The sequence below is a fragment of the Hippoglossus hippoglossus genome, chromosome 1 (genome assembly GCF_009819705.1).
Source record: "Hippoglossus hippoglossus isolate fHipHip1 chromosome 1, fHipHip1.pri, whole genome shotgun sequence".
Lineage (NCBI taxonomy): Eukaryota > Metazoa > Chordata > Actinopteri > Pleuronectiformes > Pleuronectidae > Hippoglossus > Hippoglossus hippoglossus.
Window position 1 is genome coordinate 14,160,665 of NC_047151.1, and position 23,370 is coordinate 14,184,034.

Below are 23,370 nucleotides of genomic sequence, written 5' to 3' on the forward strand. Positions count from 1 at the left end.
AAGAACATCCGTCCTGCTGTAGAGGGTGTGGTGGATGATCTTGTTTAGAAGGAGTCTTGTTGTTCCTGTCACAGACCTGCTGGTCGGACATTTCTATTTGCTGTCAAGTCAGTGAAAAATCCCACGAATAATTTCCGGTCACGTCCTACAAAATAAAACCGCCTCTTAAAATAAATGGCACCAGTTTAGCGTGACAGATATGTTCCAAATGTGTACGGAAGAGGGGGTGTGACGTTAAAATTGTTTCAACACGTAAAAAAGTCAGAATGTAAATTCAAATAAAGAATACAGCAGTTTTTTTCTATTTTATTTTGATAAAAATTAGACAACTTCCGGCATTACTGTGGAAGTGTCTTCCACACTGAAGCAGCTGAAGGCCAAACGAGAGAGAGCGTCACTACAGGCACTGAAGTAGAGCAAAACTTAGGCTACAGAATAGAAGAGAATATTTTACAATAGCTATAAGAAAACTAAATGCAACTTTAATAATAGAAAAGTAAACTATCAATACAATGGGATTAAATTATAATATAATATATTAATATTCACAATAGTTGTAAGATAATTGATTGCTAATCATCAATATAGTGTTAATAACGACAATAGGATAGAAAGAAACATATCAATAGAATGGGATAAAAAAATATGATAATGGAATAGAATAAAATAGAGTCAAGTCAAAGGCAACTTTATTGTCAATTCTGCCATATGTACAGGACATAGACGGGAGTGAAATGATGTTTCTCTCTGATCCCCGGTGTAAAGATATAAGTAGACAGAACATATAAGTACGCAACATATTAAGTACTCAAAACATAGTACACAGTACGACATAGTATGCAGTCATAAGGCATGCAGTGGATACGATAAGATTGGAATAGTGCAAAAATGGATTGAGAGTGCAAAAATACTTCATGGGAAGTTTTGTAATGTACATCCACAGGATGTAGTGAATCAGTTTAAGATAGCAGCATTTGTTGTATGATACAGTAGACAGCAACCAATGGAGAGAAGAGTCTGGGGTGACTGCACGACATGTAAGGTTGAGAGGGAGATGAACTACCTTTTAAAATGTGACAAATATATTATTATTCAAGTGGAATACTTCAAGAAGTTCGATTTGATAAACCCAAAATTTACAGAGCTTGATTAATATCAACAGATTATATTAGGAGAGGGTAAAGTAAAGTAAATTTCATTGTGACAGTAAAGACTTAAACTCTTAAACTAAGCTGCAAAATATGTGACTGTAAGACACACACACACACACACACACACACACACACACACACACACACACACACACACACACACACACACACACACACACACACACACACACACACACACGTTTGCCATCATTCTCATCTCATATTTCACTATGGAACTGGACTGAATCCTCACCTGACACCCATGCCAACAAAACACACTGAACTGAATCCAACTGAACAGAATAGAAAGCAAATGTGGGTTACAACAGAATACAATACATCTGAACAAAACAAGAGCATGCAAAAAATGCAGATTAGAACAGAGTTTAAAAAACACTGCTAGTAAATAGGGAAAATTCAGACCAGAACCACAGAATATACTGTACCTAAGGTAAAATAAAAGATTAGGATGAATGCAAAAGGACATAGTGAACAAACAGATTATAGAGTATAGAACAACCTAACATAACATCACATATCATAATACAAAATATATAATACATGTATGTAAACTTTGCTAACTTCATAGAAATCAGATATAAAGCCACTGGTTAAATCTTTCCAGCAGGCTCCAGCTGTCACGCTGTTATCGCGCCCGATGTGCAGCTTCACGTGATCACCCTCACTCATTTGCACAAGACAATGCAACTCGTGTTCGCCACATACGCGCACAGTGGTGTGCCACGGCGCGCCTTCGCCACCAGGAGGCGCAGCACGCTCACATGTTGCTGGTCTGGGAGGTAACGGGGGAGAGGTGTGTGATGAACCTGGGATGCATATAGTCCCCTGAGCAGCATCGATAAAAGAGGGGAACACCTTGAGCGCACCGCAGACGAGCAGCCCGACCCGGAGACGCAGACGAGCGGAGCGCGGGACCCGGCTGGCGCGTAACGGACGGAGGGAGCCCGACGCACCGCAGGCATGAGTGCAGTTCCAGGCAAAACACACATGCTCGGACATTACTCCATGTGAGTGCCCTCCGCCGTGTTTATCAAAGTCCATAATAATTGGAAATACGGTGCCACGCTGCTGCGCCCCCCACGGAAACCTATAATTGGAGACGAGCCAATGACGCGCTGAAAATAACCAGGTTACCACTTAGCACCGGTCCATTTTGGGGAGGGCCCAGCACGAGGGCGCAGCACCATATATCAGCTCCTTCCAGCTGTTTGGGAATATCCTGCTCACTGTATCGAGGCTGCAGCAGCAGCAGCATGGCAGCAGCAGCAGCAGCAGACTGCTTTCTTCTTTCGTCTCCCTGTCGTCCCGGCTGTCTCTTCCCACAATGGATATTGGGTGACTGACTGGGTGCTGGGGGCGCACCGGGGATCTCTCGGTGGGGAAGCTTTTCTTTAAAGGGAGGGCGAGCAACAGAGAGCGAGAGAGAGAGCAAGAGAGAGAGAGAGAGAGATAGGGGGAGACTGGCACAAGGCGCGACACAGTTTTTTTCCTCCCTGGGCAGAGGGGAGATAGGCCAGGGACTGTCCGACTTATTCCCAAAGACAATTTGTCCTCCCACCCACAAAGGGATAATCCTGCTCAATCTGGGATGCGTGGAGCGCCAAGTGATCAGATATGACTGGGGCGCCAGTGGTGCTGGTGCTGGGTGAACGGTGAAGTTCAACTTCGCTTGCAGACGATCTCCTCCATGCAGCCAGACAAGCTGCCAGACAGTCGGCGCTTCATTTTTTTTTTTTTAACGTGAGGTCCCCCCCCCCCCCCCCCCCCCCCACCCACCCACACACCATATGGCTACGGGATGCTGACACCTGCCCGGTGCGCAGGTAACACCGACCGGGCATCACCTACCTCTCCAGGCAGCAGATCTGTGGGTATGTATCGGCGCGTAAACCCTTCACGTTCCCTCCTTTACCTGGTGTGGAAGTTAAAATGCTGTGGTACAGAAAAGAAAAAGAAAAAAGACGTGTGTAGAAGCCACAGGTAAACCTCGGGAGGTGGTCCTCAGCGTGCATGGGACTGATGATGTTGTGCGTCAGAGGCTGGGTCTTTGCGGGCAAGGTGAGTCCTCAGTTAATTCAACTGGCCTACAAAGTCCCAGTTTCTGGCTCATGTGATCCCCCCAGATCAGACTATAGACTTGAGCTGCACACGAATCTTTTAAACGACAAAGCATATGGAAGAGATGGGAGGTTTTGATGGAAAGGACAAACGGGAAATCACTCAAATACAGTGATGTGTTAGAGGAGAAAGTCTCACTGTAAAGCACGCATGCAAAAACGTAATTTAAGACCATTATAGCCTTATCAATAATATATATATATTTATAAAACTTTACAAGGGAACTGTCAAGCCTAAATACAAAGAATAGGACGATAGGGTCATTATAAAGTCACTCTGAAACACCATATAGGCTTATTGTAAACCCCAAGTAATGTAATACATTACAATATATTAGATACACTTAAGACAGTGAACTAGACAAATAAAAAGGACAAAAAACTGCAGGTGCTCAGTCAAAAGAGAACCATGCATGTGAGGGTACGTACAATTCAGTATTTCATAGCTCAAAAGGCTCTAACCCTGAATGTCACTTCAAAAATAATTTGGCTAAAAATCCTTTGCCAAAGCTAAAAGAGAAGCGTGTTGCTCAACAGTGTCACAGAAAATCCAGAGCAGCGGCTGTCCTCTCACTACAGTGATGAACAACTCTCACATGCCAAGTGAAAAAAGTGGCTCTGCATTTCCTTAGCTGGCCTCATTCTGCTGAACAGTTTCTGATAAATAGTTTTTCGATACAAATCAAAAATATTCCAACCTTTTTTTTTTCCATCGCTCCATCAAAAATAGGCCAAATGATGAAAGAAAATAGAATAAAGTTAAACTTCCCATGAGAATCAGTTAATGTTATTTCATTAATCTCCCTTCAAAGACCGCACATGATAAAATCTTGAATTAGTACAGTCACAAGCAAATTCCTCCCTCCCTCCTTGAATTTAGATGAGCAATTTAATTAAAAGAAATGTTTAATTTTTTGGGGCATAAGCTCTACAAAAACATTCCTGAATTAAAAAAGACTAAGAGGCAGAGTTTTCAAAAAAATTTAAAAATCACAAAGTGCCAAAGTCTATTACGTTGAACAAGTGTGTCAAGTGGGGAAGAAGTTGTTTTGGAGGCCCGTTTCTATATCTGTCCTGACCCCAGCATGCCATACATACCTCACTAATGAATTTAGCATCCTGACACTAGATTCTTTATGTAATTAATAGAGTGGAGGGCCCGTGGTGCCATCTCTGTGCCGCAAGTGACACGTAGGTGAGACATTCGCTGAAGCATGGGATTTTTTATTTTAAAAACACACGAGACCTCCGCCATGTTTCAAACACACTCAAAACAGCCCTGCGAGCGAAGCACGTGCCAGCAGGTGGGGAGACGTTAAATCATTCTCTCTGTCAGCGTTATTTTATTTGTAAAATTAGTACCTGAGCATGACTTATTTGCAGGTTGTGTATTACACATCAGTGGCAGGTCATCCGTTTTTACACGCCTGCCAATTTCTTGTTCCGTCAGTAATGCGTTCCCTTCGGACAAGAAAAGGTTACGCTTTCTTTCTTTCTGGCTATAGATGACATCCTCACGCTAATTGAGAAATTTACATGTAGGAAATATTGAAATCACCCTTAACATCCTTGTGGTCACATGGTTATCCCGCAATATATATAAATTCAAATGTAGCGGATACGTCTCTAGCCCACCTCAGATCGGTCGGGATGCAGTCAGCCATCATTGCTGAGTGCCTCCAGAGAAGCCCACTAAAACGCAATGACGCATCGCAGAGAGCAGATAAACCCACTCCAGGCAGAAAGTCCATATATGCTGCAGGAGCGTGCGAGGCCGTGCGAGAGTGAGAGAGCGGAGGGCCTAGTAAGGGAGGCTTGGTGGAATGAGCCTGGTTTGAATAAGCAGCGTGGCTACGGGGAGCTCTGGGATAGTCACCAAGTGTGCTGATTAAAGTTGTGATATTAAACAGTGCTGGCTGCTGCTGCCTGCCAAGCCTCTCGCAGTGGCATTTGCCATTGTTTAAAAGGCCCAATTGGACTCATCTCACCACTTGCTGCACAGTGTTGCTTACATCTTGGTTTTCTTTTTCCACCATGCCTGTCTCATATTCTCTCCTCACACCATTCGTTAGCAGAGTTGTAGACTTGCTTTAAATAGACTTTTCCTCACATTTCCCCAGGTCGCTCCTCCGCTTTGGGTCACAGGGTTCGCTTAGTTCTCAAATTGACCGTCACAAGCGGCGCATGTGTACGATATTGGGAGCATCATATAGACCTTTCCGCTATAGTAAAAGCTTCAGATTGTGTTTACATTTGCTGTGAAAGCTGAACTTCTAATGAACACACGGAGCTCCCCTTCTTGGAAATGGTGCCCTGAACTCATTCAACCCACTTTAAAAACGTCACTGCAAATCCCAATAAAACTCTGCCATTATAAATATACAATTCATAAATACTGGAACGCTTGCTTGCTTTTTTTAACGAAATATCCTGCGTGACCCAGCTCCGTGGAAAAGGTCAGACGCTGTAGTCACTCCAGGTTGCTACATTTCTCCAGCCTTGAACGGATACCAAAGTTAAGCACTCATGGAGCCTGCAAACGTTGTAGTTTGATCTCAAAAGTTTGGAATGAGACATACAAAGATTAAGCCATGGAGGGAGGGAGGGAGAAAGAAAAGGCAGCAAGAAAAGTGAGGGACTTTTAGGGGCAGCTGTGTTTTATTAACCCAGTCATAATGCCCCTAAAAATCCTTATTGCTCTTGCAATGGTCAACAAATCCCCGATTGCAACATGGACAGGATCTCTGAGCGGCGTGTAGGGATTCACTATCAACAACCTGTTGCACTGCAGGGCCAGAGGGCGAGTCAGCGTATATGCATGAGTTTTATATATGTGTATATATGTATATATATACTCAGAGGTTTGTAAACCAATGGTAGAAGTCAAAGAACTGAGTGAATTGCATAACACATGGTTGGAAGGAGACAGCATCAAGGGAGCTGCTGAAAGCAAAGAGTAACCTTTGTCAAAAGTTTCATAACATGTTTACGGTTTCAGATAATCAACAATATGGAAATGTTAACAACCTTATCTGGGAACTGCACAGGTCGAATGAAAGGTTTGTCTTTACTAACATTACCAATGTTTACTTTTGTTGAACGTATGACGTTTATTGCACTGTTTTCATTTCTCTGCACGAGCCTAGTTGTAGTTTAAAATGCAGACGGGGCTTTGCGTTCTTCACTAGTTTGACTTTGCAACTGTGTGCCAGGGGACAGACTGACTGAAAGACAGAAAGGCAGAAAGGCAGACAGGCAGACAGGCAGACAGGCAGGTAGACTGACAAATAAGTCACGCTGTCAGAACAAAACAAATTCAGAGGGTATGAAGATATACAGTATGGGCTGCTGGAAATACAGGGAAGCAGAAAGGAGTGTGAAGAGACGTAAACAATGAGAAATCTTGACCAGACAGCGGCCGTACGGACAGACAGAAAATGGCAACCAGGCAGACAGGCAAGAGGACACCGAGGGATACAGGAAAACAGATATATAGAAATAGAGACATCCAGACAAGCGGGCCGTAGAGGACTGGGATCCAAGGCCTGGGTGTGGTGTGGTGGGCTGTCGTGGTTGGAGAGCGAATGGTGTGGAGCGGAGCTCTCGATGTTGGTGAATGAGTCATTGGATGGAGGCTATTCTGTTGAGCTTCCCTGTGGGACGGCTGCTGCTGAAGGAAGGAAGGAAGATTCCTCTCTGCATCGAGGGGAAAGAGAGAGAGAGAGAGAGAGAGAGAGAGAGAGAGAGAGAGAGAGAGAGAAAGAGAGAGAGAGAGGCAGACTGACAAGGGGAGAGGGAGTGAGGGAAAGTGTGGACGATGACTCAGGGCCATGAAGCACATGGTGATGGAGAGGGGAGGGAGGAATTACTCATCAGAGCATGTGGAATCTCATACGGCTATCACAGGACTGACAGTGTGCTTCCCCCATGGCTGCTACTGAGCCACCATCTCTCCCCCAAGCGCCAGCTGAACGCCAACCAGCCTAGTTCTTACCAGCCAAGAACAGAGGGGAGATAGGGATCAGGGTGAACCGCAGGTCAAATTGACACGAGAAGGGTTTTTTTCAATGCGACCCCCGCTTTTTCTTAATGTGCCCCCTATAGATTGGCCACCTCAGGGCGTCATGAGGGACAAATGACAATAAATTCGTTTTTAACTCTCTCATCAAAGTGGACTCCATACCAGCAGAGTCGAGTCACACGACATTCCCCCCCCCCCCCCCTACCAAATGTCTCCATTCTTGGTCAGCTGGCTCTGTGCAGCCTCTGTGTGACTGATGAGTGCATGTTGAAAATACTGTGCCATCATCTGACAAAGTCATCTGACCTTCAGCAGAGGCTGCAGCCGCCCTCCTGACGAGCTTTAATTCAGCTTCAAGAAAACCCAGCTTGAGGTTAGCAGCTGAAGTTTCTAGAAACACTTGAGTGTGGGCCGGCAGAGAGTCTTGGGTATAATCAGAAATGAGAAGTATTATTGATGTAAATATTGAGTCATTTTGAACAGGAACAGTCGCTTCAGTCCATTTGCTTATCAGCGAAGGTCACTCTGTTAATGCTCCAAATAAGGCAATAACTTTTCAAATAGAGAAGAGAAAATGTCTTTATTTATTTGTGGCCCTGAGAGCTCAACGCACTACAATTTAAGAAAACACAATTGATACACATGCGAATGGAGAAAACATCAATTTGACCACACGTACATGGCAAATAGAAAACACAACCACATAATCACAACACAACTAAAACACAACAAGTGTTTCCAGGGGACACTAAAAAGTAATGAACATGACTAGGAAACTTAAGCCTGCAAATTTATTTTTATTATTTTTCAACAACACTGAGGGATTGCAAACTTCGACTACTATCCATGATTCACAAACCATGGCAAAAAGTGGGTCCCAGCCATGTTAATCGCTTTTTAGTGTCTTCTGGAAACACTTTCAATGTGTTGTGAGTTTTCAGTTGTGCCGTGCAATTTGGTTGTGTTGTGTCTATTTGCATGTGTTTTCTTAAGTTGCTGTGTTTTGAGCTCTCAGGGCCACCGTACTTTATGAATCCACGGTGAACCGAGGTTGACATTTTCAGCCCAGCAGCTTATTTTTCTCTCTCTGTAGCTCAACTTACAAAAGAGCTTGTTCATGGCAACATAAATGCATCTTGACAGTGATGAATTGACAAAGTCGCACTGAGTGATGACAAGACATAGAATGGAAATGGGTGAAAGGGCATCACAGCCTCTGTTCATCTGTTCAAACCTCAGCTGAAGGTGTGGTGGTAGCGGGGAATTAAGCATTAACAGAGAACTGACACAGAGCCTAGGAGTCAGCAGAACGTTTTTGGTGACTTTGAACAAATGTACCCAGGTCGGCTTCATACTGAATGACTGCATGCATCTATGCTACTTATATCCTGTGCACCTGTCACATTGACTTCTGGTGTGCTACAACCTATTTTGAACTTTTAAATGCACATGCAGCGAAAACCGAGGGTGATGAGTAAATCGTGGTGGCATGACTCAACAGGTGAAAGAGGCACACCCATAAGACTAGTTTAGCCCCCACCCCACCCTCACCAAAGGCGGCACAGTCCCAGATCTCTCTCGCTCACAGAGGCTGCCATTAAGGTGTGGGCTGACGGCTCTCTAACTGCACAACACGAGAAATACTCAAATCCAGAGCAAACACCACAGACAAAAGGGCGAGGGCAAGAAAAACCGGAGCAGACCTTCCCTGCGTGAATCCCTCCAGCACCGCTCTTTAAAAAAATGAGAACGAACCCCCCTGACCTGCTCTGAGCCAATCAGCCTGTGAAACCTGGCTCTGGTATGAGTAGAGTAAACAGAGAGGAGTGTAATCTGCTATCACATATCTGCAATGGTTATTCCCCCCTCTTGCTAATCACCCATATTAATGGGATGCAGTTGTTGCTGTCCGCTGCCTTTGTGGATCCTCTGGAGGGGTTCAAACTGGAGGCCTAGTTGTAATAATCTGAGTTTATTAAGTTAGAGCATTGGCATTGCTAATGTAAAATAGGTTGCATCACATATTCAAGCTGCCAGTAACTGCCATGTGTAACAGGTAAACTAATCCCAACACAAAAAGTTAATGTGTGTAAAACTGAAGAAAATAGATTGTAAGCATTGTTAAGCGGCCTGTGTAGAAAGCTGGTTTGATTAAATTAGGAGCACATCTGTTCCAGCAAAGGTGCGAGACAGATGTGGTTGAAATGCCTCCTGAGTATAAATAATGTAAATGATCAAATAACTTGAGCCAGGATAACATGATCTATTTCCCTTTTATTTAAACTACATGGACACTATGAACTCTCCATATATGCACATACAACTAAACGATACCAATATTTCCAAAGTATTGGCAGTTAAGGTTAATATGTCCTTTGACTCCCCCTATAACTGTTATATGTTGGATGTAATGCTAGAGCCTGTGATGCTACAGTGACTTTGATCTGAAGTCTCTAATAGCGAAGATATTGTTCAAGTTTTAATGGTGTAACCCAATTTGGTGAGTCTCTATTTTGTTCTTTACTTCCACTTAGTAAAAGGTTGGGAAGAACTTTGTTGTGATGGAGTTCCGGGCCTTTCACCAACTGTTTGATAGGAGAGATCCAATTATGGATTCCAGCATCAGTAGATAGACTGTGGAGTAAACAAATTCCAGTTGCACCCTTTCAAAAGATGCTGGAATGGTAAACAAATAGAATAACTGGGCTGTGCAGTGCACTGCAGTAGGTTTAGGTGATAAGCAGGTGAAAGGTTAAAATAAGGGCTGCACATAACTGCCAGGTTTCAGCAATAGGTGCAGGAAGCGTGTCTCTTTCTGTCACACACACATATGGAAACGAGATCTCGGACTCAGGACTCAGACCTGTGTACACACAGATGTGTACTCAGCGAAACGTGCACACACAAGTGCACACAACCAGACACATTAACCCTCAAACTCTGACCCCGGCTTTATTCACAGTTTGCTTTTCATATGGAATGTCAAACTGCTCAAAGGTATTGAACTTTTCCGCACTGGGCTGGCAGCAGCTGTTTGTCTTTGTGATTATGTTTGCGAATACATAAGCAGAGGGCCTTTTCATATATTAGCCTGCTGATGTTTGTATTGTGTGAATCTCTGATAGTCTGAGGAGAACATATAGTTGAGAGGTGCTACATGTACAGCCAAATATATTTTTGGGACACTTCTTCTTTTTCCCCCTCGCTCTTGCCCACCACCACCCGGGGCCTTCTGGTTCCCTGTTGTTTCTTGGCTATCGGTGGATCGACCGTGCACATTGGCACACCTCGTTGGTACTTTTCTCTTTGCATGACAAAATCTGTTGGAAGCTGAACTCGGCTCAGCGTTTGTTTGCCCCGTGTTGAGAAACAAGGAGCTCCGCAGGGCGATTGGCAGATGTCGGTTTGAAACAGCAGATACAGTCATGTGGAGTCAGCGAGTGAATGTGTGTGTTTACGTGTATATGTGTATAAGGGGTGAGGGAAAATAAAGGGTGTTTGTTTTGGCGCAGAGAGCAATTGCCAAAGAAGCCGCTCCTCAGCCAAATCTTACCAAACACACCTGCGAGTGTTTTATTTCACCATCCTCTTCAGTCGGCACAATGGGAAGGTGGACATTTTGCTTCCTGCTCCCACCGCTTCACAGCCCTTCAGTGAGCTAAGGGGGCTAATGGTCGGCTGTGGTGTTGTTTAAAATAAAAAACAGACAGCAGTGGAGGTAAGACGCTGTTTCCCCCTCTGTAACGTTTGAAGTTAACAAGGGGACGAAGTTAACATATTTCCGCTAATCAGTGGCATGAAAGAGCCTCATGGTCACTCTGATCTTTTCTTCTACTGGCTGTAGCTCATTTGAAGGCCCATTGTCTGGCTCGAGCCAACATCCTCCAGTCCAGAGGTCCTCAGTGCCAAAGACTGGCTCCGAGGACATTACAAAAAGGGAAAAGCCATCCCCCCCCCCGAAAAAACCTTCTTCCATTACAGAGAGGAGGTTTTCCGCTTCTATCGAAACTGTCAATGGAAGTTATTCAAGCCACTTGGAAAACATCAACTGCTGCTTTTTTCTGTCTTTATGTTGGCAAAATCCTCAGTCACAAGGGCAGCAGGATCCTTCCATAGTTGGTTTGCAGAAGAAAGGGAATATTTTGTGCGAGTGCATGTGTTTTTCTATCCTTGATACTCTGTGGTGTTGTATGCGAGTACTGTTGATCTGCGGAGCACATGTGCAGCTGACAGGTCTGTGAAATATCCGCATCTACGTCGGTTTTGTCAATGTAAGCTCTGGGACTGATGTGGACGTGAGAACACTGCCTAAGTGCGTAAGGAGTATATATATTTATAAGTGTATATAAGTGTTGAATGAAGAGCTGTTTTGTGTTGGCAGAAGAGTGATGGGAGCCACAGTGTGACGAGTCAGGCCGTAGGCGACTTTAAACCCAGAGCAATGTGACTTCTTGGAACTTCATTATAATTCTTTGGGCATCGGAGCGGTGGTCTCGATCCAAAACCAACAGTTTGGGAAATATCTGTTACTTCTGCATCCCAAATATTCAGATGTGCCTTTTTGACGCTCTTATTTGGGTTGACAGTGTTTTATTTTTCTTCCTTCATGCCTCTTGTGTTTTTCTTGTCATACTTGGCTGTTTTTGTATTGACTCATCTCCTCTGCATACTGCACGAGTTATTTTGGGCAGTAAGGATGTGGGAACAGAAAAAAACTGCACCACATACAGTATGACTACATGCAAGAGCAGTATATGCATATTCGTATACCAGATTGATGGTGAGTAGCTCCCCTTGTCATGACTTGTGACTACCTCCGTGAAAATCATTAGTTGGACGTTTTGGAAAATATGCTTGATTGCTGTCTTGCGAGTTTTCGATGAGAAGATCAAAATGGCGCCCATGTTTGTCAGTTAAACACGAAGCTACTGCGCATCCAGCCAACGCCATCAGACGTGAACAGCTCTAAACCACCGTCAAAGCAGGCAGATTAATATGTTATATTTCAGTTGTGTAATCTGTACTAACACAGAAGTGTAAAAACTAAATTTTATGGTTTCACAGTGGCTTATGTTCCATGTCTTGGTTGAGCACATTTATTTCCTGGTTGTCACAGTGAGGTTGCCAGGCAATCAGAACCCAGCCCGGACACAGTCGCACACTTAATCCCTGGAAAACCACAACATGTCACTTTATTACGCTTGGATTTTGGTACCAACTACAGAATCAAGATATAATTTGTGATCTTTGGAAGTGGTAGTAAGATGGATTTTGTTACCTTTGGACCGAGCCATGCTAGCCGTTTCCCTGTTTCCAGTCTTATTGCAAAGCGAAGCTAACAGGTTGCTGGCTCCAGCTAGTGCTCACATGCTACTGCTACATTCACTGTATGGACGCGAGAGTGGCACCACTATTCTCATCCACTCTTTGCAAAAGATTGAATAAATATACATCTTGAAAAAGGCACCATTGCCCAAAGGGTTCATTATGTTTCTGACAAACTAGTTTGTCTGGACACATCTGAAAAGTGTTTATGCCTGTTCTGGATGGCTGCACTTGAATTCGGGGGTGAAAAGCCTGCTGTCATAGAGAAGGTCAAGACACAATGAATCATCCAATGGGGATAAGTTGCACACAGTCAAAGGCATTTATGCTGTTGCACCAGGCTGTACACATAAAGAGACTTAAGCTGCTCTCAGACATGCAGTAGAGGCATCTTCTTGAAATTTTCCAGGGGGGCTTTAGTTCGAGAATGCAAATGTACGAGTCAATTACTCCGGACATTTTCCAGAACCTTTCCTGCCAGTCCCCTAGTAAAATGTCAGCGTGAGTCCATGTGAGAATACAACAGGAAAATGTCTCGAAAATTCACATTGAGCAATTGGTTGTGTTGATGGCGTTTCTAACACATGACAGACACGTGATATATCTCAGGGTGTAAAAGAGGGGCCATGCACGTAGGAGACGGTGATGAAGACAACAAGATTCAGGAGCGTTTTGGAATGATAAGTGACATGTGTCCACGTGCTGTGAACAAAAACACTGCTCTGTCCACAGCAAAATGTATTTGTCATGTCTGAAAACAGCTTCAGTGACAACTTGAGAACCTTAGTCGTACCTCTGCACACCTGGCCCGTCACTGCATGTTGCTGGATTGTCAGTTCTGTAAAGTTGTCAGATGCAACCCCCTCCTAAATATTAAGTTTGAAATGCGTGTTGATGGTTTCATACGCTGTTGAACTTCGCTTGAGGCATACTGATGTCTTTACGTGGAACTACAACACAGTGAGACTGTTCAGATTGCGAAATATTGATATGGTGATGAATACCTGCATCAGATCTCTCATTCTCTCTGTGTTTACTCATGTCTGGGGACATTTCAAACTCTCTGTGCGCTTAATTGTCAAATAGCCTCGGGCTGTATTAAGCAAAGGGGAGAGTAAACAAGACATCTCAAGGCAGCATCAGCTGAGGAGATGGAGGCTAAAATTAATGCAACAAGCATCGAGTCCTTATTCCGCCAGTGCAGCCTTAGCAACAGCTAGAGTTTCATAAATCAACCGTGTTTTAAACGCACATGTACATAGTATAGAATAAACATTACCCCTGTTTCCATGGCTGTATGAGGAGGTGCATTCTCCTCAGCCGTCCCCACCTCCACCCATTCATATGAACCTGCTGTAATGCTGTCTGCAGAGCCAACACAGTATTTAAGCTATTCAAGAACCTGGGTGGCTTCGTTTTATTATTCAAAAGCTTGAATACACACCTTTTTATACCATACAAATGTAACCATCATATTAAACCTCATATTATTTTAATCTGAAGAATGCTTGCAGATTTTACCAGCTTCTTATTTTCTCACATAAAATTATCCAAGACCACTACAAGCATCCGTCAAATTAAACCCAACCTCGGACTCAACAAACGTAAATGGAAAGACATTAATGTCCCATGGGATTCTAACCCCCTGAAGTTGGCGTCTTAAGCACTGCTTAGCGTCCAGGCTGTGCATCAATCTCAATAAGCTCGACCGGTTGAAATATAAGCAAACTATTTGTAACCTGAAACCTACACTTAACCACCAACTTCTTAAAAACCTCATAGTGGCCATTTGATTTATGGAGCTGATTGCAAGTTGCACTTGGCACGCAGGATGTTCTTCCACAATTATATCTGATTGTGCACTTTATTTTATATATTTAACACTGCAGAACATATGTCACATGTGTCATGTTGTCAAAGTAGGTGAGAGGCGGCCAGAAAATTCTGACGCACTAGTCTATTTGCAGGGATGTTGCGAGTGGTTCCCAGATACTGTGTCGGTTGATTTCCACTATTGCAAAATACGAGGGATAATATAAGTAACCGTCGCGCCTGAAGCTCATTTTTGGTCCCCACCTCTGCTGGGTTAGGTTTTTTAATGGCCTGATAGTGTTTGATTCCTGAATACGTGCAAAATCACTGCCAAATACGGACACTGACCTCAGCCCACTCTCCAATTGACAACTTGCACAAACACAAGGCTGCAATGTTTATAGTTTATATGTGCAATTTTTACATTTTAAACATGTCTCTGTTTGTGATTGTAACATATATTTGATGTCTATCTTTTTAGGAATATTTATAGGAATCTATCCATCTGAAACTTCTGAAGACCATTTTTGCTTTTATAATTCTTACGTGGTAGTTTTACCAATAACTTATTTTTTGTCTTTTCTAAAACCTTTTAGCCATTTTGAAACATTATCTTTATTTATGGTAAAAATTTAAAAAGGTCATAAAATGCATCAGTGCTTCTGAGGAGAGCAGTCACATATTAAATCCCTTTTGGCTGCATATATTACATGTGATCTTTGTGGGACAGAAGAAAGCAAAAGCTGAAAGGAATAATCTTTTCAATATTTTACTTTGGATCTGGGGAAACCTTCCACCTGATGCCTTCAGCTGAGGTGTTTCTGTGAGCATGACTGAGTCCAACTGGTTTCTGTGAGCAGTTACGCATATAGCACGGTTTGTGACGTAGCTATCGGCATGTTCTTTGTCAGTAAAATAAGAACATTTACATAAAACAAGTTTGAATACTGACAACTTGTGGTCTACTCTTTGATTGTTGCACAGTGATCTATGGCTCAATTGAAGTTGAGTGTTGTTACACTAAACCTCCAAATACCAAATCAGCAGAGTACTTGGATTCTGTTTTAGAAATGCTGATACACTTAATTTTACACAGCGAAGGACACCTTAGCCTAAACAACAACTTGTTAAACATACAATATGTAACTTTGGCCACAAGGGGTCTCTCTTTCTAAACAATTGGAACCTAATGTCGTGAAGTAGCGTGGGATCATGGGAGTTGTCCTATCTGAGGCGACTTGGGCTCCAATTATGTTGACATGTTGTAATAGAGTATTAAAGTTTTTGTTCACGTTTCGCAGCAAATGACAAACAATCGTGATCCATTACAAGTGACCAAAAAAGCCAGTGGAAGGAAATAACAGCCGACTGGCTAACCGGCTAGCAGTGTGTGTTTTTCCTTCTTCATACGTCGTTTAGCCTGCAAGTTATAGCAGAGCAAGTAAAGCTACGGGTGAAGTGGATATGAAGCAGTTACAAGGCGACCAAACTGAAACAATGTCCTGTTGGGGTTTTCTCTGTGTTTACACATTGTTGTAAACATTTTGGATTAGTACACAAGCCAACAAAATATCATCGGACTAGCTGTCTTTTGACAATAAGAAGCAAACATCAAGTGTTGGCTGCAAATCATTAAACGTTCAGTATTTTGTTCTGACTGTTACATTATGAGGCCTGATACATACACATATGTTTAGGTTCACTTTGGGAGTCATCCACTAAGCCAAGAGGGGACTCTGGCTGGCCTCGACCAAATTTTCACCGGTGGTCTCTTTAGCTGGTAAAGCGTCTTATTCTTTGTGTGCTCTGGCTGACTCAGGATCAGGGGGATGTGGTGTGTTGCAGGCATCAAGATAATTAACTGGTCACAGTCTCGGTTTCCTGGAAGTTGACTGCATTAGCGAGAATCTTCTCTATTTTCACCTCTTTTCTTTCGTTTTTTTCCCCCCTTACTGACAACTGTCTCACAGAAAGCTTTGGAGTGGGTTTAAATAAGAGGATGTGCATGCTTAATAGTTAAAAATACTATTTTGGCCATGTAGCTCTGCTCACTGAAGTGAACGTGAAGGCAGTCGAATAGCTTAATTAAGTTTGTCCGTTCACATGGAGCAATGAGAAGTGGCATTTGCTGTTGTGTCCGCCAGGCCGTATCTGTTTAATATCATACTTTCCATGAAAAAGTCCAAAACATCTGCAACCAAACCCTGAGATTTCACCTTCTGAACTCGCTTGTCAAACAGATTAACATCTGACTGTAACTTGCCAAAAGGATATAATGAGTCCACATTAAATACTGACAGTCACTCCTTGTCAGAGATATATACAGTGTACGGAAAAGTAAAAAGGGAGAAAAAAAACAAGGAGAAGAAGTCAGGAATGGTCTTCTACTCTCAGATTTACAACCACGGGGTCACCAGTGGAAGTGGAAGTGGAGCTGGAGCAGAGTGGTGCAGATCTCTCCTCCTCCCTCACGGCTTCCTTCACCTCCCGTGCTCCCTGCTCCCACCCATTTCTTTACACTCCCAGTTACTGTATATGGGCCGTACTTCAGTTTGTGTATACATGCAGGTGAATAAGTTCATTTTTCCAATGAGCATATGGAAAGAACGACTCAAACCCTTCACTTTAAAGTAAAATTAGCGACACAGTGGAACAACGCTCCATTGAAAGTTCTCATCTATATGTACTTGTTTGTAAAAAAAAAAGAAGAAAAGTGCCTGTTCTGAACTAAAAAATATTTATTCCCAATCCCATAAGAAGTTCTTCTGTTGTCATAGTTCCTCCAGCTACATACAGTGTTCATGTGTGACTGGATTCATAAGCTGCATCATGCATCATGTTTTTTTTATGAACTGTGTGTTAAAACCCTCTTTCCTGTACATTACAGACTCGTGATAGCATTGGAAAGTTCATACAATGTCTACATTGTAGGCAATTGAGAAAATGAACTCTTCTGTTATGCTCCACTTCTGCTCTTATCATGTATGTTATCTGTGTGCATGTATGTGTTGATGCATGAATAGCCTGAACCTTGTGTAATCATTTACAGTAGAGAATCTATACAGAGCACCTTGTTTGAGGAACCTGCCTGTGTGGTGCAGTTCCTTCCTTCAATAAAATAAAGCACCAGTTAGAGAGATATTGTAATTTAGAGATTTAATATGTCACAATTCCTCATTAAAATGACTTAAAATGACTAGACCTATGTTGTATAATTTGTTGACTTGTGTTCTTACGTTATCCAAAATGTTTCCAAAATAGTTCAAACCCAGAAATCCTCAACTTTATTCTAGGTAATACGATATTTCATTTTGTCGCCTATTAATCGCATCATATCCTCTTTGCTATAACGTCTGGGGCCATCGACATATAGTAAAGGACAAACCCAATGTTAGCCAGTCAGCTGTTTTTTCCATCCACAGTTTGTATTAGTCACTCATAATGCATCATGATTATTCATCGTTGTTTGCTGCGTAACGTGAACATTATTTGCGTCATGTCAGGGAGATTTTCATGGGCAATAGTGGTGAAGACAACTCCGATGGTCCCACACTGAATCCCAAATCCTTCTTCCTCATGGGAAGCCACCACACTCTTAGACCACGCAGGAAGGCAGGATGTTTTTGATGAAGGAGTGGGCTTAATTTAGGTCCAAGCATTCTCAGTATCTGTCACCTAACTCCCAATGATCTCAACACACAGCACTGGAGGCATTTGTGAGTGTGTGTGTGTGTGCGTGTGTGTGTGCGCTCATGTTTATCCACGCAGGCAGGCTATAAATTCAAGAAATGCACACCAACACTTTGCCATCCTAGGAAGACTAGAAAGGCTGAGACGTGCTTCATTTTTACTTGGCAAATAAAAAACAATAATTAGAATTGCAGCTTCACTACAGACTTTAGTGATATGGTTTTTATTTGATATGATTTTATTATGAATTATTAATACTGGCTATGAAAAAGAAAATAATCCCCCTTCACCATGCCAACCACTGAAAATCTTGATTTCTTTTTGTAAAGGAAGTGGCTTAGTTGTAGCTCCTGCTTGGCCATAAAATAACCAAACAGGCCCAGGCAATGCCAGCTAACCCAAAAAAGCAAAACACAAATGCCAACAACCTCTGCCAAAGGCTTCAGCTCGCACCCAGTGTTCTCTGCCTGGTACATAGAGACATTTTTCTGCCCATTTCTTTCTATTTCTTACGCAATTTTCCTGGCTGTGTTAAATATGGTTTTATTCATAACACTTCAGAATGAGAAAAGTCTGTTGTAAAAGCAGCTACATGCTGCAGAATGTAATTACTACATTAGATTATGCTGGCAGCGTCCATACAGGCCTGAGATGTCATACCTGCTTGATGAGTGCATACACTCGCTGTGAAAGGAAAAATCTGTTTTTTTAAAAAAGAGAATCTAGTGATGGTCTGACCTTGAGCATGTCGTCGTTTTAATGTTGCATTAAAACTAACGTTCACGGGCTCGTCAAGTGACTACACAGAGTGCAGAGAGGAGGCGTGTGGTCGTCGTGCATCCGTGGCGAATGGAAAGAAAGGAAGACCACACAGCAGCATGGTCAGATCAGGTTGACAGAGACCATATTTAAAATCTGGGTCAGAGTCCAGGCCGTAACCTCGGTCTCTCTCACTCACTCACCAGTGCTCCACTCGCCCTTTTCTTCACCCCCATTTCTCCTTCATCCATTCCCACTTACCCCCTCTCTGTCTTTTCACTCTCTCCTCACAACTTTACCTCCTCACCCACTTTACATGTCTACATGTCCTTATTTCATCCACTCTTTCTGTCGCTCCATATGCCGTCCTGGTCATGTGCCGGGCCACAGACGCAGCAGCTTTTGCCGTCAGCCTGTGTAGAGTTTCACATGCAGCGTCTCGGGGATAAGGATCTTATTAGTCTCACTGTAAATGAATGAGATGAAGATCAGCATTGCATTTAAAAACATAGTAAGAATCTAAAAAATATCATATTGAGATTTAGGAATTATTGAGAAAACAATGGTGGATTTTTTTTTTTAACTCTTCTCCCATGAGGAATTAAAAGCATTTGAGGCGAGTTTAAGGAACAGCCATATGATTCATATTCAGGTCCAGTGGCAGCCAGATGACTGAGAGTTATGAGTCGTACAATAAGCCTATTCAGAACTGCTCTACAACATTTAAGAAAAAGCAGGCGCAGCTGTTCCTGTAGTTCTTACAGCGAACTTAAAAGTCACATACTTCAATTATATGATAGTCATGACTAAATAAATCCAGACTTGGGTAGTGGGCCATATTCTGTATTGTGATTTTGGTAATATGCTCGATAGGACTGAAAAGTAGAGACTGATCCAGGACATGTTGAGGGGAAGAGTTTGCCTCTTGTTATCTAGCAACTCCGAAACCAGTATGTCCAAAAATTACGTTCCGATTCTTTGCAGATGACTCTGTGATATTACATGCAGCCATTGTTTGTCAGGGAACATCATCATTGCATTTCTGGAGTTGCTGCGTGTCTTTGATGGAGCTTGGCTAGCTGTTTCCTGGTGCTTGTGGATATTGTGGTAAGAAAGGCTAAATTTAAACACAGATTTAATGGAGGTTTTATCCTACTCTCTAAGGCAGACCTGGCAGGTCTACAGCGACTGACAGTGCTCCTGGAACTATTCATCATGAGCAAATGGCAAACACTGTACAAATCAACTGGTATAAATGTCGGTGCATCTTTTGAGCTCGATGGCTCCGCACATCTCCTCCTAACATGGCTGCCAACAATAAGACATGGTGACATTGTCCTGTTTTCATGCCTGAGGCCTCCCGGTGAGGAGGTCTCTTGAATAACTCTTCAGTGTGACATGGAGAAGGGCCCGCAGCCACCAGCGGAGCCGAGCTGAGCTCCAGAGCTGCTTTAGAGCCGTGCTGAGACCTGCCAGACCCACAGAGCTTTCCCTGCCAGGGGCTTCGGCTCGCAGTCAGAGTGAGTTACAACCTATGTTTCTGAAACACACATGTTAATACGGAAACACGCATACAGATAGCTTAAACTTGTGCATTATATAGGCATGTAAGCACATGCATAGATGGACCTCATAGTTAAGTGTATGAATTTGTACTTGTACATAATGATGCTCCGATGACACAAAGCGTAGCCTCATCGGATCAGTTCACACATGAGGTAGACCACTGGGTGCAGCTTCTTAAGTCCCTAAACCTTTTATTCAAGTTAGCACCTCTCACAGTGACCGCTGGAACTCACACATACCCCCACATAGACAGACGCTGCATATGTACACAAAATAAATGTCAGTGCCATGTTGCACAGATGCAATAAAGTGAGCGTGTCCTCCTGCAGGAGCTCTATCTTTCAGGGTTGGTGTGAGGTCAAGGTCCGGCAGCTGCTGGTTCAGCTGGATTGATCTGTCTGGGTAAACATGTAACGTGGAAACAAGCATGCCTGTGATTTAGGGCTTAGCAGAGGGCGGACGTGTGTGTGTGTGTGTGTGTGTGTGTGTGTGTGTGTGTGTGTGTGTGTGTGTGTGTGTGAGAGCGCGTGAGAGTAGAAGCATCAATACATGGCTGTATATAGAGTATATTGTGTAGAGGGGAGTAAATGTGTATCAGCTGCATATAGGTGTGTCAGTACGAGCTTCTAGAATAAATCTTGTTCATAGTGGCTCGGGGAGAATCTCTAACGTCCTGAGGTGAATCATGGAGTCTGTGTTTGTTGAAGAGCATCGATCCCACAAGCTCCTGGTTCAGTGTTCATGTTTCTCTACTGAAAACAATGCATTGAGCAAATAAATTGTCTGAAGATGAAACGTATGCGATAATTCATTGTGAGTGTCTCTACCCTGTAAACACAACTATTCAAACAAGAGCCGTTATGCCATGCCCTTACACATTTATTTTATTTAAACATGAATTTCTGTCTGGGCATCATGGGCTGTTTTTTTCTCAGCTCACACAAAGTATGAGGTAAAAGGCCTGTGTGGCTGCACCAGTGTTTGGTCCTGACTACTAAGGAGAACAGACTGTTGTACACACGGTGTTACAACAGAGCAGCACAGTTTGTATGAGGAAGATACCACACAGACAAACATCACTGAAGCGTATGCCAACAATTCTCTCCAAAGGCACGGTTGAGTTTTAGAACATCACTATCAACGTGACCGAAATCATTGATCAGACCTCAGGTTTTTTCTTTAACATTCACTGCCAACTTTTGGTTGAAAGGGGAGATTGTAGTCAAAATAAATAGTTATAGCAGCCTGAAATCGGATAAACTGCCCCAAGTGATGTCATTTTGTTGCGTGTGAAAACTACAGAAGGTTCAGACGTGTGATTATCAGACGTCCATAGCCCCCTTTTCGCCTCTGTGTGAAGCTAAAGGCTACGCTGGCCACTACTTATATCTCTGGTTCTGCTGTCAATCTTTTTTTTGTTTTACATTTAAAAGAAATCTGACCATTGTAAGTCTGGCAATGTTTTAGGAATGCAATGCTAAATTGGTTAATCACTTTTAAGCTAAAGGAAAGTTGATGTTCATGTCATTATATAATATATTTGAGACTATACTATACACCCAAAAATATTTTTGTTATATGTATATTTGGGATTGAAATATTTCATACTATCAAAACACAATCACGTAATATCTGAACCATAACTAAATCCCAAACCTCACACTTCTCAACGTAAAGGGGAGGAGTCAGATGTCTGTATTCAATATATCTTTGATGTGATGTCAGTGGCGGAGGGTCGGGACATTTCCCAGAGGCCTGAGGATCCGCTCTGAAGAGTCAACGTGATAATGTAGTCAGCAGGAATGAATTTCTCTTACTGCCGTGACAAAGATGACCATGTTTCTCTGTGACGCATACAGCAGCCATCTGTTTTTCCACCAATAACATTTTTAGACGCAATGATCAGAAGGAAAGTAGGTGGACCGGAGATGGAGAGAAAAAAAAAGAATGAAAAGGTCAGGCAATTTCTGCTAACTAAGACTTGTTGAGTTTCAGGGAACGTGTGTGTGTGTGTGTGAAGTTTTTAGATTTTCTGAATATTAAGTTAATCGTTTGAACTTTTGAGCTGATTCGTTCTCTTTTTAAAAAGTGTATCCTAATTGTCAGGTGTCCAGCCTTTTATTGCGTGTGCTATTATGGTTTATTCTTGAGTGTATTTTATTTTAGGGTCCCTATGGTCGTATTTTGTAATGTTCAATGATCATTTTCCTCTCTGATGAACATCGTGGCCAAATTTATGGCTGGAACCTGTTCATCAACAAATAAGGTTAGCCTACAACATTAGTGGTCAGGTCAGCTCCTGAACAGAGTGGCCTGTGCTGGAGTCAAATTTCTGGCCTCAATATTGTTTTAGTCCACCACTGTGTGATATGAGGAGTCCACCCCTGATGGACTGAAAGAACATCCAAGTACTTTCCAGAAGCTGATTTGGAAAAGGGGTATTTAAAGCCCACAACTATCATTAACCAAGATATTATCAATTAAACTACAACAATACAAATGGTTAAGGAGAATTCACATTATAGTGCTGGACTTGCATTAGTAGAGGTTCTCTGTTTCATATCAGAGATTGTTGAATCAGAGCTGAAACCTTCTTAGGAGTTTCTGCGATTTAAGAATCATTGTAGTTGCTGTTTGAGTGTTTTTGATTGTGCATGTTTTTTTTCCTCCTGTCCTGTTTGATTCATTATTATGTCTCTTTGTTGGATGTGTGAAGTGTGTGAAACACATTTCTCTTTCTTTGATTGTGAAAGTTATGGCTGCATGTTTTGTGGTTTCATTGGATTATTACTGTTTTTATTGTCTATTTCCATGTGTGTAATGTGTGTTTAAAAGTCAATAAAAATATATCAGTTCACATGTGTGTGTCCGTTCTGGAGTTCATCGGGGCCTTTCGGCAAGATGTTTC

The 23,370-nt window shown here is 42.6% G+C and overlaps 2 long non-coding RNA genes across 2 annotated transcripts in view; both read left to right on the forward strand.

Annotated features, from left to right (window-relative positions):
- Positions 1-1,952: 1,952 nt before the first annotated feature.
- The window catches only part of LOC117763376, a 29,936-nt gene continuing 8,518 nt past the window's right edge, over positions 1,953-23,370 (forward strand). The window contains exon 1 of the long non-coding RNA XR_004614151.1: positions 1,953-3,043. This is a non-coding gene — a long non-coding RNA (uncharacterized LOC117763376). The remainder of the gene's footprint in view (positions 3,044-23,370) is intronic.
- LOC117763426 lies at positions 19,793-21,691 on the forward strand. The gene is made up of 2 exons (XR_004614162.1): positions 19,793-21,475; positions 21,532-21,691. It is a non-coding gene; the product is annotated as an uncharacterized LOC117763426 (long non-coding RNA).